Source organism: Anabas testudineus, chromosome 5, assembly GCF_900324465.2.
Source record: "Anabas testudineus chromosome 5, fAnaTes1.2, whole genome shotgun sequence".
NCBI lineage: Eukaryota > Metazoa > Chordata > Actinopteri > Anabantiformes > Anabantidae > Anabas > Anabas testudineus.
Window position 1 is genome coordinate 24,023,384 of NC_046614.1, and position 18,406 is coordinate 24,041,789.

General features: G+C 40.0%; 1 protein-coding gene across 4 annotated transcripts in view; it reads right to left on the reverse strand.

Moving 5' to 3' along the window:
• Window positions 1-16,611, reverse strand: part of chd6 (chromodomain helicase DNA binding protein 6) — an 81,257-nt gene extending 64,646 nt beyond the window's left edge. For 2 of the 4 annotated variants that reach the window (XM_026348588.1, XM_026348585.1), the window contains exon 1: window positions 12,829-12,950. The gene's annotated coding sequence lies outside the window, so the exon portion shown is untranslated. Of the gene's footprint in view, window positions 1-12,828; window positions 12,951-13,236; window positions 13,318-13,637 lie in introns of those variants that run through there. The other 2 variants (XM_026348586.1, XM_026348587.1) reach the window with 2 other exon arrangements.
• Between the last annotated feature and the right edge of the window lie 1,795 nt (window positions 16,612-18,406).

Here is an 18,406-nt window from a genome sequence, read left to right on the forward strand (position 1 = left end):
CAACTCCCTGCTTCTGTAAAAAATATAAATGCAACCCATTCAGTAAGTATACGCTTCCAATACGGTGTTCTGGAACTCAACCATTTTAATCTCTATACTTAAAATACAAACACTTATAACAGAAAAGCCCCAAAACTACATTTGTTTAAATCTTAAAAGCACTAACAATTGATTCCCAGTGTTTTCACTAATAAACCTACATTTTATATTTTATACATATTTAGCAAATTTAGAGTTTGATGTCTACAACAAAGCTGGGACAGACTCATTATGGACATGATATTTGACCATTCTTGCTGGATACAGGATTTCAGCTGCTCAACAGCTTTCCAGTTTTAAGGAAACTGTAAAAGAATAAACTAAATGTTTTAATTATTAATGTCTCTATTGACATTTTTGTTGATTAATTGTCAGGTGTACTGAACATTATGAAAACTCTTGATAAAATAAGATAGATAAACAGTAAATCTTCACAGCACAGAGGCTGAAACATGGTTTAGAATTTATCAAACATGAATTAAATCTATTCATCAACTCATTCAGTGTGTTTAAATGGTCTCAAGTAACCAGGTTACTGGAAGTCAGAGGATACATGCAGCAAAACAGTAATCTGATTTCTCCTCTGCTTTGAGCGTGGTTCACAGATTGTAGCTGTATGGAGACAGAAAAGACGCTTCCAGACTACTTTTCTTTCTGTTTTTGTTTTTTTCGATGTGCACGTCAGGGAGGTGACATTGCTGTGAGAGACACAGACACAGCACTGCTTTTAACAGTGCAAACTGTTTAAATAAAAAAAAAAAGCAGTGAAAACGACTTATTTAGACGTCTACAGGGAACTTTGTGTTGGTTTTAGTTCTTTAGTTGAATTCTGGTGTAATGATCTCTCCTTTCATTCAGCTGCACTTCTCAGCTGATAGAGTGGTGAGTGTCTGCAGCCTTTGTTATGCACATGCACACTTGTAAAAGGTCAATTAGAAATTCAGTTACGTGTTTACATGGTAGAGTAATAAGAGTTCTCCAGGAGAAGTCTACCTCTGGAAATTCAGGTTTCTCCAATCCTCTACCCTGATTTACAGTAACCAGGTTTGCCGTTTACATGAGCTTTCTGGAGAAAACCAACTATAACCTGTTTTTTTGAATGCTTGTAAACGCTCTGATTTCTTTACCTTTCTAAAATTTCTTTTGTTTTGCGATTGATAACTTTTGCATCTCAAAATTAAAGAAAAGATAAAAAGTAAGAAAACAAAGAATGACTTGACAAAAAGTTTCAGAGCCAGACTCAAACTCTGGATGTTGCTGTAAACACATTATGCACTTTACTTCTTTGAAACACTAGGATACCCATGGTCGCCCACAAAGATCCTCACTGCAGGACTTCAGGCTTTCCTACTACTACACTGTGGTATTGATGTATGATGTAGCAAACAAGCCTTAATGTTAAGTCTTTTCAATGCAGCATGAAAACAAATTCAATTCTAGTATTACCACTGTGCCTTTACTCCTATAATAAGAGTTAGACACACTGTGTATCCGTCTGTCCACTGCATATTTGTACATTTAGACATTCACTACTTTCATCAGTCCAACATTCAAGTGAATCAGTCTTTACTTTGTTTTGCTCTCTGATCATTTTTCCATCATCACTAAAAAAACACAAAGCCACCTTCCTTCTATAAGCAGACACTGAAAAAAGCTGCATTTGGAGAAATACTCCATTAAGTAATTAGCAGAGTATAACTATAGAAGATGGCATATAGTTCATTGGTGCAATGTAAATGGAATTTTGTGTGGTCAAAGCTGCTCTTGTTTTAAAAGCAGCTGGAAAGTGTAGTGGTAAGATGGCAGCCCTCCATGTGGAAGATTGGGGTTTGACCCTACCTCTCCAGTAGAAGTCCTTAGGCAAGACCTCCTTATGCTTACCCAGCCTTTGAATGTACCTTGTATCTCACTTGTAAGTGTCTTTGAATAAAAGTGACCAAATGACTCAATGTAAGTTTAAAAGTCAATGACTTAAACATGAAAATGTCCTAATTTCCTATGTATGTAAATTTTTTATTTATTATTTAAATTAGATCATTTCAGAGCATTTTTTTTTTTTAAATCAGAAAACTCAAAACAAACTAAAACATTAGCTTAACAAACACCTCATGTTGTAATTCTTAAACAGGGAAAATGAATATTCTGTGTGTGAATGTCATTTTAAAATCTATATTCACACAAACAAACACACTTGTGTTTTCAAGCAGGGCAAAGTGGCTCCACTCACACACTATAACACACATTAAAAAAAGGCAACTAACTGTAACTGAGCTTTGTTAATGTAAAACGTTCTAAAACGCAGTGATTTACAACTGAAAAGCAGAATCCTCGCATTTATAAAAAGTACCGATCAAACTTAAAACACAAAAGTGTAACAAAATAAATAAAAATAAAAATAACTATTTCCTGTTTTAGCTCCGTCAGCGGTTAAAAAAAAAAAAAATCAGATTCTAACCTCCACTCGGTTTATTTACTTTCACCTAAAAGTGGTGAGATGTCCTATTTAAAGTCCTGCTTCACATTTCATGTACAGCATTTAATGTCAGCTGTGAATGGGTCATATACAGTGAATAAAAGCAAACCTTACTGTCTCTGCAACACCGACACCCATGAGCCTTGTTAAGAGGTCGGATGTCTCTGACTATATGGTGGGAGAACAAAAACAGGTCAGACAGTAAGACAGCAACTGGTTCCACAAGGCTACCCAACCACTCAACGTTCTTACAAGCAATCACCGTTCTGCCTTAAGGGTAAATACCACCTTCAAGTTAGTCTATGAGTCCACATACTAAAGGCTCCAGTTCAGACTATTATACTGAACAGGCTGCTGAATTGGCCTGTCACTCAAATGTACAGCTATAACTAAATTATTATATCGGACATTAATTTTATTTTTAGTCTATAAAATCACAGAAACAATGGTGCCATCATCTGTTACTACTGATGTAACCTCGTGCTTCTAGCCTGCAGCAGAGATCCTGTCTTTCCAAATCCACACCGCCAGATTTTTCATTTTCAAACTTCCTGAGGTGGTTTAAAACTTTTTACTTTTCCATTTTAAATATGTAGAGGTACTCCCAAGACTTGTAAACACACTTTGATCTGTTAAAAATGAACTCCGTTTTGCTTATTAAAGCTACAAATCAATGATATGTTCCCTAACCATCACACTACAGCAGTATCACAGAAAACAGCTGTATAAAGCACAATAATAAAAGCATGTATTCTAGAGAGGTGGACAATCCACAGTCACACTGAAAAAACACAGTTGTGTTTTTTTTTTTTTTTACCTCTTTCATGTGACACAGATTTGATGTTTTCTAATCAGTGAGCAGTAAAAATCTGCATTGAGTCACATGTTTTCCCCGTTCCTATCTGGACCACAAGGACGTGAGGTACAAAATCAGATCCCGAGGCATGTGACCTACATCCAACTTACATTTGAACACCGAATGGTAGAATTTGTATAAACTGCCTCTGACCACTAGAATGAGAGTGATAACTTTACTAAATATTCATGTGCTCATTAATAACACCAGATTTCTTGGTTAAAAATGTGTCTTTGTATTTTTGCCACAATCCAATCATAGGTTTAATTGACCACTGTCAAAGTTGCTTCTAATCAATCCTCTACAGCGTGGACAGGAACACAATGAAGTTTAAGAGCACAGGTGAAACAGACACTCTGAGAAATTTACAATTCATTCTACACACACTCCGGCTTAAACAAATTACAGTCCAATGCATTTCCTACTGGGGAAGACAAGAGTGTTGTGTTATACTTTACAACATATTTTGCAAATTGTAATTAATATAATATTCTAATATATATATATATAGATATTTATATATTATCAAACATAGCCAACTTTCAGCCAAAGCAGAATGTTTTTACCTCTAGAACAGCATTAGATCAGTAGGTGACCTCTCCTGTTGGGTGGACCCTGATCAGAACCTGGACAATAATGTCCACCCAGCATCCCGTATAACAATGTAGTGAGAACAACTCTGGCTCAGACAATCTCTTACTGTATGCTGCATGTGTAGAAGAGCAACTCCAGACAGTGTCTGGATCTGATTCTCCAGACTTTGTTGAGAGTTCAAATGTGAACACAGCTTACAAATTCAACAAGACAGGCAATTTTAATGTTGACTGCACTGGACATATATAACATATCAGATGCTGTCAATGTAAATTCTGCATTTTGGTTACTATGGGGGGGTTCAGGTTCATTTTCCTAATCCATAAAAAGAGATTTTAGGTTTGTTTCTGCTTTTCTGGGGAAGCTCAGTCTTACTGCAGATGTCTATACCACCTTTAAAAGTTTGGGGTTTATTACAAAATGTCCTTATTTTGAAAGAAAAGTAGATTTTAGAACATCAAAATACAATGTACACACTGTTAATGACCATCGTGGCTGGAAATGGTTGTTTTTATAATGGAGTATCTACAGTACATAGGTGTACAGAGGCCCATTATGAGCAAACAGTCCTGTGTTGCAGCGGTACGTTGTGTTTGCTAATGCATCCATTTAAAAGGCTAACTGATCAGCGTAACATACAAAACTTAAAAGCATAATGACTGTAAGCAGTGTCTTTTCATTCACTGATTCCTTCTCACTCCCTTCAACACATTTCCCCTGAGAAGCTGAAGCAGATTTAGAGCAGGTGATATCTATAGCAGCAACTTCACTGTGCAGCTTGTTCATGGAAAGAGCCTGTACTCTTCATGTTTTGTACGCTTAGTACATGACATTCAGCAGAAATCGGCCTTTCACTTCTTAACACATGGACGATGTTATGTGCAGCAGTCGGGCACTCCCACCACCTGTCTCAGTGTACCATTAGGGATGTAACTGCAGCATCTGCAAGCAGACTCATAACTGCCATCTTTAAATGTGAGACACTTAATCCTTCCACCAAACACTGTATATTCTGTCAATAAAGAGATTTAATTGCAAGTGAGGACGACAGTCTGTCTGTGCTAATTCGTATTCTCCTAGACACCTGTTAAGAGAACCTGTGATGAAGATACCACACTGAAGTAGCTTATGAATACTTTTTTTGAGTAGCTTTTTCTTCTTCATGAGTGTGGCGATCTTAATTTAAATTTACTTTGCATTTACATCTGCGTGAATAAAAATACATAAATACATACACACCATTACTCTACTACCAACTGATACACTGGTATACGCCCACTAGGGTTCAACTTGCAGCCAATTCATGAAATATTTGCAGGTTTCAACATCTGGCAATGTGAAGGTTTAATCTGAGAAAAATCCTCAGAGACAGAGGGGTTGAGATCTAGCAACAGCATTCACATTTACATTTAAAAAAATAAAAAAGTTGCTAACCATGATTGGTGATAAAACGAGCACTACAGACCCAAGGAAAAACTAGTCCAAAGTGAATTCAAGGCTTAAGCTGTCACAACATAACCACTCATACACTTTGTCGGACTGACAGGTGAAATGCAGAGCAGAAGCGCTCACAGTAAGCAGTGCACATGACAAAACAAGCTAGTAAGTCAGTCAGTGGCTCTGGGGTATGTGGCACACTCCACACCCTGAGGCCCAGCGACTCTGGAGTGGATATACTGAGCTCCGCCTTGAGAGGCAGGACCTCTGTGATGCGTCGAGTGGAGGAAATGGAGTTAAAGCAGAGGAAGCAGAGGTGAACGAGTATGAAAACAGGACAATACAGCATCATGCCCTCATCACTTCATCTCCTGTTGCCATAGGGACGCAAAACAACTTTGTGCAAGTTGTCAATCAAGCCGTCTTTTCGCTGCCCGCTCCATCTTTGTGTAACAGAAAAAAGAAAAAAACATACTCAACTACAAATGAATTTCATCATTATGTCTGGTTTTGAGAGGAAACTGACAAAACATCTCTTTTCTACTAATACTTACATTATAGTTTCTTGCTGACGTGCTTCTCCATTCCTCATCCAGACAGTCTAGACTTGGCTAACCTGGTTTACATGTTCTGACTGTGTTTTGTTTCATCTGACTGCAAAGTCTTTTATTTTAGGAAAACTTGTAAAGTCACTACTTCCACTATAACAGCACTGTGAATGTTTAGTGAATGACTGTGTTTATGTGCACTTAATGAAGTCTGTCCAGAGCGTATGTGATTGGGTAAAGTGGCAGCACACACAGCAATATATATTTTTTATGTTACGTTACAGGGTTTTAATTTTTATATAAATGTTTACACTCAGCAGTGTTTTTGCACCTTAGGCAGAATGAATATAAAAAAGGCATTTGGGCAACACAAACACAGTGTTTTGCATTTCTGTGGCTTTTACATTAAAAGTAAAACAAACCCAGCCATGGTGCCGTTTCTGTTTCCTGATAGTACAGAGTGTGGATCATCTGTGTTGTGAGGCATTCAGGGACAGCATAGAGTGTAGGTTATCCACAATATAAGTTAAGTTTTGTTTTAAGAGGATCATTGTTCTGAAAAGGGGTAAAAAATAGGAAATGGTAAGGAATAATCACTCGATATGAAGTTAAACTCATTATTACTTTGACTGAATGCAAATAGTTTCCAGCAAACAATACATTAACACTACAGTGTAATAAATCAGTTAAGACATTATGCTGTTGGTTTGTTCTAAAATTTAATTCACCAGGTGACAGCAAAACAACTTTCCTCACTACCTTTACAAGAACAGTTACAGTGCACTAACAGCAGATTTACTGTAATACGTCTGTGGCCATCAATTTAAAAAAAGCACTATAGAGAAAAGTGTAAGGAAAAGAAATAGCACGGTGAAGGAAGTGTGGACTTCCTGTTCTCCAAGAAAAAAAAAAAAAAAAAAAGACAGCAGCTAAATCCTAGCAAGAAAGACAGCATGTGGAAGCTTTTATTCAAGTTTGGTGCCAAGTTGTTTTATCCCAACACACCTGTCACCCATGAATATTGATGCAAGAGCATGCCGTTTTCTGAAATGAAACAACCGTCTGCTGCTCACTCATTCTGCAGCCTTATGTGGCAGAACTCAAACACAAACCACAGGGCACGGGAAGTCATGTCTGCAGTGGCTGAAGAATAAAAAGTTCTCACCAATACAATTATGTTTTCACACAATCTTGATGTTATGATTTAATCTCATTGCATTTATTATGTAAAACATCACAGTGCATATGAGGATATTTAAGGGTCTAACAAGTCTCCAAATATACGGCTTTTTCATAACATGGATGAACTATACTTTGTACTGTCCCTGAACACCTCACAACACACTGTATAAATTTGCAGGTATCAGAGAGCTGCTAATAATGCAGAGTTGTATCCCTATGACACTAAAATCTTCGTTAATATTGAAGTATTGAGGTTGTTACCGCTCCATCCTGTGATATATTCAACTATAAGGGATAAAACGATGTTGATTTACCAGTTCCTCAGTTTTTAAACTTATTTTGTTCCAGTCAAATTGGATAATTAGCTTTTTTTCCTACATTTTAAATTACTGGAACCTAAATGTCCTGTTATTGTTGGTTAGACAAAAACAAGCACACTGAAAAAATTACATTGTTAAACTGTCAAATTGAAATTGTCCATTTATCAGTATTTTCATCACATTTCATTGGCCAAACCTTTAATATATAAAATTAATAGATGAACACATAAACACAGCTGTCATTTCGTGTGATTCTTTTTGTGGATCAAGTATCAACTGAAATCATTTGCACGTTTTATTTTTAAAACCTGAAAAAGACTGGTGCTCCAGCAGACTCTACTCAGCTGCCTCAGACAGAAATCCTTCCTGACTGTCTCTGTAGAGAGAGCCGCTCTCTTTTCAATGACCTTATTCCCTTCACTCAACCACTTGCCCTTGCACAAAAGAGCAGAAGAGCCTAACTGTTGCTGCGTCTGAGAATCATCAGGAGACGACTCATTTGAGGGACCAAGAGGAGCAGCCAGCTGTGCTAAATCAGAACCAAACTCAGCCCCGTTTTCCCAAACGTGAGCGTGTTAGCATGCACAAAGAGGGTTTTTTTTTTTTTTTTTTTATATAAATGGAACACAGCTCCTCCTCGCTTCGTCCTTGCTTCAGCTGTGCGATGCTCCCACAAGGGAACAAACAAAGGAGAGGACGGTGTTGTCAGAGGCAGTCTGGGCTATAACACACAGATACTCAGTTGCTCAGACACTTTAGTTTTAATTAGATAAATCACCTCCAAATCTCAAACTCTGCATCATCTCCTGATCACCGTTTCCTTTTCTAGCATCGAGCTGACCTAGTCCACTGCTACTGTCTGTGACATCGACATATTTACACCATTGTGTGCTATATTTAATGTCACAACTAAATCCTGCAGCTTTTTCCACTCACTGAATCACATCCCCAACTTTAAACTATTGCCTGCACTCACTCAGAAAAACACCTGCAGCTCACAGTGAAAATTTACATAATGAAATACTATATGTTCGTTTTAAATTGTTTTTATAGAGTGCAATAAATGGAGGCACTATGTGGAACAAAAAAGTGGCACCTCACTACTTCACCCCCCGCCCTCCTAATGTTCCCTATAAAGCATCAACTAATAAATATTTGCATTAGCGATGACTCATTTTGTTTTGGACTCATTTCACAATTAGCCGTTTAATGAATTATAGATATTCAGAAAAACATGAATCGCAGTTTCCCACAGAGCAAGACGATGTCTTCAAATTAACAGTTCAGTACAGCTTACAGTACAAAACACAAACATTTTAAAAGGTAAAGGTGCTATTTATTCATTTTCTGTGAATCACCCAATCAATTAACCTGTATCTTTTGTCTGCATTGTGATCACTATGTGTACATTTTATTTATGCACAATTACTGACTTCACTTTGTTCAGTCATCATGATAGGGCTTAACAAAACGATACGTGTCAAAGAGCATGAGTCAATTAATTTATGAGCACAACCTCCTCTAGTATTTTCTGAGCATTTAGCAGCAGCAACCTAGAACATTTTTCAGAAAGCTTTACCACAAACAGATCACACCGTAACGTTAACCGCACTACCTACGACTACAATGAATGAACAGCTGTCTTCTCAGCTTAAAACACAAAGCAACTGGAGGAGAAAAGATCCCCACTCACTGAGAAGCTGATTAACATTAATTAAGACAATAAACTGGGATTCACCCAATCTGCTTTAAACAAATTTCCTCTGTCTCAGCCCATAGAGGAAATAATAACACAAACTGTCTCCTAAACACCAGTGAATGTGCACTCCAGAGAAAAGATGAACCAACCAACAGTGACTCTTTCCTTCGTGTGACATCACTGGTTTCTACTTGTAGAAAAATATCACATCACGAACTGGTTGAAACTTGCTGTGTGAATTTTGTCTCGTCTTACACCAATTTCTCGTATTAACATTTTAACACAGTCACCTGTGGCTGGCAACACTTCCAGCTGTGAAATTCAGAGGATGGTGCCTACAATGGAAAGCATGACTCACTAATGTTTTGCCCTAATCACTGTCAAACCGTACATTTTTAGCCCAGGTTCAGCCCATAAATACATCCATACATTTAAAAAGTAGCACATAAATATGGTTTGTTGTTAGTGTTCAATGTTTGCAGCTTTAATTACTACAGAGATTTTTATACAAACTATAAGAGTTATTCTATTTTCTGGCTGACAACACTTCAGTTCAGTACCTAACCATTAATATAGGCTTGTCTTACAGTTGTAAAGACCTGTAAGGCTAGCGGCTAGCCTATAGGGACATAGGGCAGTGATAAACCAAGGCTGGTTGTTGGTGAGCATCTGTCTGGTTAGTTTTAGTTACTGGTTTCACAGTTAACCAAGGTGAAAGGTGAAATACAGCAGCATCCAAAGTTAGCTACAGTCTACAAACCTTCTCTCCCTCGTTACCTTAATTACATGCTGAGCTGTATGAGATGGCTGCAGACTCTGCTAAGTAACTTCCATCAATACAAACTCTAGGTCTTAAGTGGACCTGATCTCCCTAGATACTTTCTGTAGATACTGAGCCTGTACGGCACTAGTTGGACCCCCATCTGTGACTTTTCCACCAAAGATTCTGCATGTTGAATTGGTGGCAGACCTGTGTGTGAGAGAGACCACTCTGATTGACTAGATGAAGCCAACTGCACATGTGAAAAATTCACTGTCAGTGGAAACCCGGTGCAGTCCGTCTATCCCACTGTGCGAGACAGACACTAAGGGACGGTGCAACAGGGAAAAGCTGAAGAAAGCTAATCTTTCCTCAAATATGCTGCATTGGAGTTCAGTGACAGCGGGGCAAGAACCAGTCAGGATCATCTTAAATCCCACAGAAACCGAAGAAGAGTCTACTACTCCCCAAATGAATGAATTTTAAAGGAACCTCAAGACAGAGGAAAGGCTAATTGAACAGTTTCAACTTCCTGAATATTATTTTTTATTTTGCACGTGACTAAAGCTACCAAGACAGTGAAAAACTGCTAAAATCATATGGCTGACACTGTGGCAGATACGTCAGAAAACAACCATCCAGTCAAAGCAGAACATGTAAATAAACATGTTCAACACAACGCGCCTCCCGATCTACAGCTTTGCCAGAGATTTTAAGTGTGACACCCTATAACTGTGGAACACCTCCAAAACCTTTGGATAAAAATAGCTTCCTTAAGTTAATGTTTGACTGACACTCAACAGAAACACAAACCAAACAACGATTTCTGCTTGTTGAATGGAACAATGAGTCTGTAGATACAACTGTATGGGGAAGACCTCTGTTTGTCTCCTTTGTAATGTGCCTAATCATCCCACATGCAATGCAATTTAAACACTGGCAGAAATGTCACCACCTCACCCTGTGCATCACAATATACTCATCTCTGGTTTTATCGTTGTTCTCTTACAAAGACAACAATGTTCAGTTTTGGTTGACCTTAGTTATTTCAATTAAAATTTAGTAAACAAGTGTCAGCTTCTACATATGCCAGGATGTGCTCAAATACATCTGAGCCTTACAACAGGTGGATCTCCTGTAAGATGCTGTAAGATGTCACAGTGTTATTGAGTTTACTATAGTTTATTTGGTAAGATAACAGAATTGAATAAACTTCAGCATTTAATTCTCCCCATGTCTTTTTAAATGCACAATAAGATAGCTGTATTGGTACTAAACTGTGGATTCATTTTCAAATATTTGAAAAATGTATTACTAAGAAAGACATGTATTATTATCAAATAGATTATCAGGGAACCTGTGGTAAAGGTGAGCTAGCTGGTATGCAAGTCTGTGATCTCAATGTTTTCTCTACAAACAGCAGCTGAGAACATCTATCACTGTCTATTTATTCTGCCTTGGTATGAACATATCACTGCAAATGATTATTATACTGTTTTTATTAATGTAATAAAATAGCTCTGAGTTTGTGTGCTGTACTGTACACAACATCTAAAAATGTCTGCTTCAAATGTCAGCAGTCTCAAAAAGAGAAGGAGCCAAAAGTTGTTTTTGTGTCTCTCATCCATGCAACTGGGTTTTATGATGGAGTGCAGCAGCAAATGTGCAAGCAGGCAGTTTAAAACGTAACACAATGGGTGAAGTAGGCAGACAGACATATTGAGAGTAAAGTCTTCAAATAGCCTGGATGTCTTCTGACTGTGGGAGTTGTTAAACCACTGGGCCACAGTGCAGCCTGCAGCAATGTCATCTCAAAACTACCCAGGTAGGGGACTGAACCAGCAACCTTTCAGCACATCAGAAAAGAGTCAAATCTAGTCCCAATCCCAACTGCACATTTTATAAAACAAAGTGTTAAACTTTTAATACATTTTTTAAACCATATAAGAGGCACTCTCATACCAACGTTCATCCTTCTCATGCACTTAGGTAAATAATTCCACTGACCAAGTGCATGAACTTATTAGTATTCATGTCTCATTTTTTCCAACATGAGGTGGATAAGTAGCAGGAAATAGATTCATGAACGAATGTATGGATAAATAACAAAGAAGGTTCATATATAAAAATTATATTAAGAGGGTTCTGAAACAATGGTGCTGAAGGTTTTTTTTTTTTTTTTTTGGACGAGTTGTGCAAAAATGAGACAGGAGGACAACATCATCCCTACAGGTGAGAGCAAACTAAATATAAGTGGGAAACCTACTCAACTTGTGTCATATTCCCGTTTGATGCAGTGATTTCACCCATCGGACCACTGAGGTGGGGGTTAGCCTGTGGCAGCCTTTGTCTGGCTGCCCATGGGGTGGTACACCTGGCCAGGTGAAAGTGTGCGGATGAACGGACAGCACTCTCACTTCATGACTCAGTGTAGCGTTGGCTGCATGACTCATTACCTGCCGGACCACACACCTGGCCGCTGCAGCTCCAAATGTTTAAAGAGGCTAACGGGCTAACAACCTAGCATACACCTCTTTGAGGTTTGGGCTGTAATGAATGCTAGCAGACGCAGGGGCTAACGCACGGCTAGCTTGAAACGTTGCAAGGCACTGGGCTGCCCCAAGTTGGGAGAGCTAGCTAGGAGGATAAAGAGAAGTTCCCGGCGAGCAAAACGGCGACTCGGGGTGGGAAAACACAAACACAGGCTGTACACCCCGACAGAGAAGAGGAGACACTGTGTCCCATTTCATGTTAGCACCCGTAGCTACCGCGCTAGCTCTCTCCGCTAGCTCAGTAATGTCACTGCATCGCTGTTGTAAATACATTATAACAGCCCGCTCCTTACACGTGTGGACAGCCTCTAAAACTCCTTCTCAGGGACATCTCTCCACCGATAAACCCTCCCCGACAGACTGCTCACCTGCTCCGGACACCGGACACACGCTCTCACCGGCGAGACATCCTCCCGGTGAGCCCGAAAAACACTGGCGCGTTTTATTTCCAAGGACACAAAATCGCCATGACAGTTTAGAAAAATGCATAAAAATTAGCAGGCAGGGGAGGGAGGGGAGAGAGAGATGGAAGGGGGAGGAGGAGAGAGAAGGAGGGAGGAGAGGAGGAGGAGGAGGAGGAGGAGGAGGAGGAGGAGGAGGAGGAGAGAGAAGGAGGAGAGCAGAGCCAGTCCAATATCTGTTTAATCCTCCTCAAGGCAGCAGCAGCTCCACGGACTTCATTCAGTCTGGAGGAAGATGAAGAGTCCTGCACTGTTTCAGCACCACAGCCCAGTCTAGACACACACACACATGCAGAACTTAAAGGGGCTTCTTACCTAAAATGGCCTCTGCAGCAGCCAAAACACACACAGCTTTAGATTTGGTGGAAGTTTTAGCAGCAGCAGCGGCAGCGGCGGCGGCGGTGTGGCTGCTGCAGCCAGCCTAACCTTACCGTGGGGCTCCGGGTGCAGCTCAGCATTTCTCCGGTTTCCATTGGCTGCAGCCGAGCGCAGCTGGCTCCGTGCACGTTTCCATTGGCCCTGCAGCTGTCAAGCAAGCGCGCCGAGCGCCTCTCTCCCGGGTTTGTCTGAGAGCTATCGCGGCAGCCCCAGGCAACACCATTGTGTATTGTGTGCATTATTATTTTGTCTTGCTGGTGGTTCGTGTTTGTGTGCGCCCCCAGCACGCTGCCTGCTGTTTGTTCTAGGTGCTGGTGTCGGTCTGTTGTGGTCCTTACCGCAGACGTGCAGGGAAATCCTTCTCGTACCGGGGGACGCTCGCTTCCAACCGCACCGCTCCGCTCCGCCCGGCTGGCTCCGGCTCCGGCTCCTGCTCCGGCTGCTGTCATTGAAGGAAGGGGGGAGAAAAACAAGAAGGGGAGCGTTCAGTTCTCAACCCCCCCGATGCAACAACACGAAGGTCTTTACATTTCTCCTCTGCTGGCTGCATCCACCAATCATGTCGCCTTTTCCTCCTCCATCATTCCGGGTTTGAAGGGCGGAAGAAAAGAAATAAGACCGTCCACGTCTTTTGCAGATCAGGTTGCGTTTCCCGGATGTTCGGTTTGTTTGCTGGACTTTAAAATGCTGTGCAGTGTTTACTTTAATGAGGATGCAACGTGCTGTTAGCTTTTGTTGAGGATTGCTTTGTTGTTGCAGGATGACACACAACAAACAGCTGCTTGTCCAACTTCACCTGAAGTCTGCTTCACCCTGCTGACACTGCTGCCTTGTTAAAACAGTTACAGGCAAATTGTAGGAAACAACAACAAGAACCAGAACCAGGGTTAAAGCAGAGAGATGCATCCAGTCTCACCTAGTTGAGACACCACATGTGGCGCAAAATAAGCTCTTGCATCACGGGTTAACCTCTGACCACAAAGTGACATATCGAAACTTTGCAGGTTAATGTGGTCAAGACAATGGGGAAGACGTGGCCAGGACGTTTTTGACAGCACGTCATTGTGTTTATGGTTTACTCAACAGTAAATGTCCAAGAATGAAAGGCTCGGGACCTCAGTTGATCATCATCAGTAAATGGACGCACTCACCGCTGAGGCGGCCTCAGACTTAAAGAGCAAATTAAAAGCTGCAGCGATGTCTGAGTGTCTGAGCCATATTCACAAGCATCCTTAAAGTATCCTCCGAGAGCTCTTAACTCAGCCTAAAAAGTCCTAAGAAGGAGTCCGAGCCTGGGAGGGATTCAAGAAACTCCTTAAAGCTCCTCACAGTAGATGTGGAATAGCGTGTCAGTGGGTGTGAACTATGTTGAATTGACTCAACCAGCGTGGTGGAGGTTCCTGAAGCAAGTAGGCCACTGTTCACCTTCATTTAAATCCACGTACATAGTAATAAAGCAGCCGCCTGTAGCTGTGTGATGAATGGGAGGTCGCTGCAACATAAAACTGTGCTCTTGGTGGGGATGAGCATACAAAGGGCAGTCGAAGCAACACATTCAATCCTTGATTAAGACTTGGACACAGTACTTAATTTAATCTTAGGACTTAATATATTTGATATTAGCAGGAGAACAGTCACTTTAATTTTCATCATCTAATGTGATTTCTTGCCAGTGGTGTTGGTTAACGTGCAGTCTGCTAACAGCCTCTTTCTGATGATAAACGTCTTTATTTTCTGATGGTCCAGTGGAAATAAATGACGTACGTCCCAATATGAAGCTGTGATCGCTCTGCGACCGTTTGCGTGTTCACTCTGCAGATCGAGGGTTGTGACAGAGTCGTCTTCACTTCTCCCTTTCTCCGGTTGTCAGAGATCTTGATACCATGATCACTTCCTGGTGGCCTCACACGAGCACATCTGAGATCAACTGCGTTATCCCTGTACAATCTAAACTGTGAGTTTCATTAACTCAGCGCTTCAATACTTCTTCTACCTCTCTGTCTTTCCAACATTTTGTTTCCATTTTATCTTAGGAGCTATTTTAAGTTCAACACCTTTTATCCTTACCAGGATCTAGTCTTATCTTTAGTAGGAAATTCTAAGAATCTTTTCCGATTTTCATCACTCAGACGTAGAGAGCTTTGTCAGGTTGTGCCAGTAAACTGTGGCCTCACTGTTGGGGCCCACTGTGACACATTTTCAGCCAAAGAGAGCAGTAAATTGCTGCTTCAGAATATTTAAAGATGTGTAAAGAGTATCCTGTGGAGTCCTTTTCTTTACTACTTCACCTCTGTTTCTGTGCTTCTCGGTGCATTACTGTCACCTATAGGTCAGTGGAATATTGTGTAATGATTAGCAGGGTGAATCGCACTTACTGTAACTGTTTCATACTGAATATATGTACATTTACACATTAAAGTCATATTCCATTGTACAACTACAGGAGGCGGTCAGGTCATATAGATTCTGAGTGATATAAGTTATATATTAGGTCTAAATGAATTGTTAGAGGAAGAAAAATCTCTGCATCATTATTCTGCAACTAAATGAGACACATCATCCACCAGGAAGCACTTAGCTTAATAAAATGTTACCTCATATACTGTAATTGATTCACATGGTTTGCTGCCTCCCCACGAACACTCTTGGCAGCAGGAAAACGGGGATGAATGTTGAATTGCTATTGAAATATTACCCCCCCCACCCCCTGAGTGATTTCAACACTACACACTAGCTTGACTTCCAAAGTTTCTTCGGCTTCTCTTGCACATTTGAACTAATGTACCCTTTGTTATTAACATTATTAAAATAAACATAACTACATCTACACTTTCTACATCTATAAACTCCTGCACATCACAACCTTCAGGTTGTACCTGTCTGATTATCACTCTGCGTACAAGCATCAGCTGCACGTCGTACATGTAAACTAGTGTGTTCACTGTTTCAGCTCTGTGACTTTGAGTTAATGACGTTTGCTGTTCTAATAATAAAGACAGACGTTAAGCACGTTGACTCAGTGTAATACTACTCGTTACTTCTACTCAGAACTTTAATAACACACATCTAGTTGGGATATATCTGCTGTAAACCTTTATGAACATCTGAATTTATGTCCCAGATTTAGTTTTCTTTATTGTTTCAGCATTATTTATCCTCACTCATCCCCTGTCATGTTTTTTAGGACAGTTTTTCAGTGCTGTATCTGCACATTACACATTTATTACTCCAACTCATGGCTCAGAGAATTTACAGCTCTTTTTTTTTTATCCCTCCCGTTTCATTAGTTTGCTATGATTTGTTTATGTGCGCTTTGAAAACTCTGCTTTTTCCACAAGCATCACATAAACACAATTACTCCATTCCTCATCATTTTGATAACACAATAAAGCTCCGTTTTTCAAAGACTTGCATTTGTCTTTTGATTTACACAGATCACTTGCACCGAGATCACTGTCTGGAGATCTGAGAAGACTCATTAGGAAAAGTGTTTTGTCAGATTTCATTATTTGACCATTTCAAAGAATAATGTAATCACAAAATGAAGTGTCTATTCCCTGGGCATTGGTGGAAATCAGTTTTACTTTTTGATGAAACAAATAAAAAAAAGGACCAATTATTCTGACACATTGATGTTTATATGAGCTGCAGCTTTCTTGATTTGCAACATGAGCCTAATTTTATATGTTTAAACATGTTTATACCTTAAAAAGAAAATACAGGACATCCAGTATTATGTGCTCATGCTTTATCCATATCCTCAGCACTCAACCTGAAATCGAAACAAAAGACATGATTAAGTTCTTAATGTTTAATCTTGGTTCAGAGGAAGTGCAGTGTTTACATTAACACTAGTTAAGAGCAGAAAGAAAAGTGCTCCACCTGCCGAAACGCCGGCTGATAAGCAACAGATAATCTAAGTTAACGGCATCATCACTCATACTCAGGAGAGTAGCTGACAGTCGTCCTCTTAGCTTGCACAGCGTAGATCAAGACATGCTGCAAAGGCCTTCTGTTCCTATCTGTATGGCTTTCTGCTGTGTAGGATACATGCTGAACCGAACACGCCTCAATATGCATGAATTATCTGTTGCTGGTTAATTGAACACAGCTTCAATTTCCACAGAAAAACGTGGGAATGAAAAGCTTCTGGAAAACAGGCACCCTACTGTTCTGATCACAACTTATTCCACTTCAATAAAAGGTTCTTTTGAAACAGCGTTTTACTGACAGTACAATAATGTGAAAAGGGTTTTTGAACAATGATGAAGTAGAGTAAGGTCAGCTTGTGCGACACTGTGAAAATGAAACGACCTTCTTGATCAGAGAATAGATGGAGAGGTGAGAACAAAGTAATCCCTCTTTGTTGTGACAGACAGTGAATTGTGTTTGTGCTCAGATACCAGATTCAGGCAACTGGTTAGCTCTGAAGAGTAGTTTCAACAACCAGCTAAAGTAAGGGTGGGAAGACAAAAGAACCTCTCTCCTGGACAGAAAAGATGTGCCAAAGAACAACAACCTGTCCATAAACCCAGAAATCCTTGTGTATAATTCTGTTCCAATTTCATACAAAAACCTTCAGCAATTAGCTCTAATCCACAATCCAGATACACGCAGCCAAGTCCAAGAATACTTTCCAGTTCCTAATCAAAAACCTAGGATCTAAAATCTTTCTAGCATGTCTAGAATCCAAAATCCAGAAACAACGAGCCAGGATCTCAGGAAGGTGAACAGCCTGGTGAGTGGCTTTAGTGACGACAAACAATCTGGCACTGACTGAATGAGTGAGGCAAAGCATGTTGAATGACCAGAGGACAGGTGTTTCCAATCAGGCAGTAATCAGGTACTAGACCAAGACAGAGGGGACGAGTGAGATCAGAGAGGAACCAGGAAGTCGGGAACAGAATCAACACCATCTTTTTGAGGTTACAACATTTAGAGAGGTCTGAGCTCTTCACTAAAATTCAGGGCTGTTAAATCTAAAATCACAGAAACATGGTTTGAACGAGCAGATGCTGCAACAGTTCTTCTGCAGGGTTCTAGTTTTTAGGCAGCTTGCCTCATCACTCCAAGGCTCCTCCGGTCTGTTATTATACAATAATTCGCT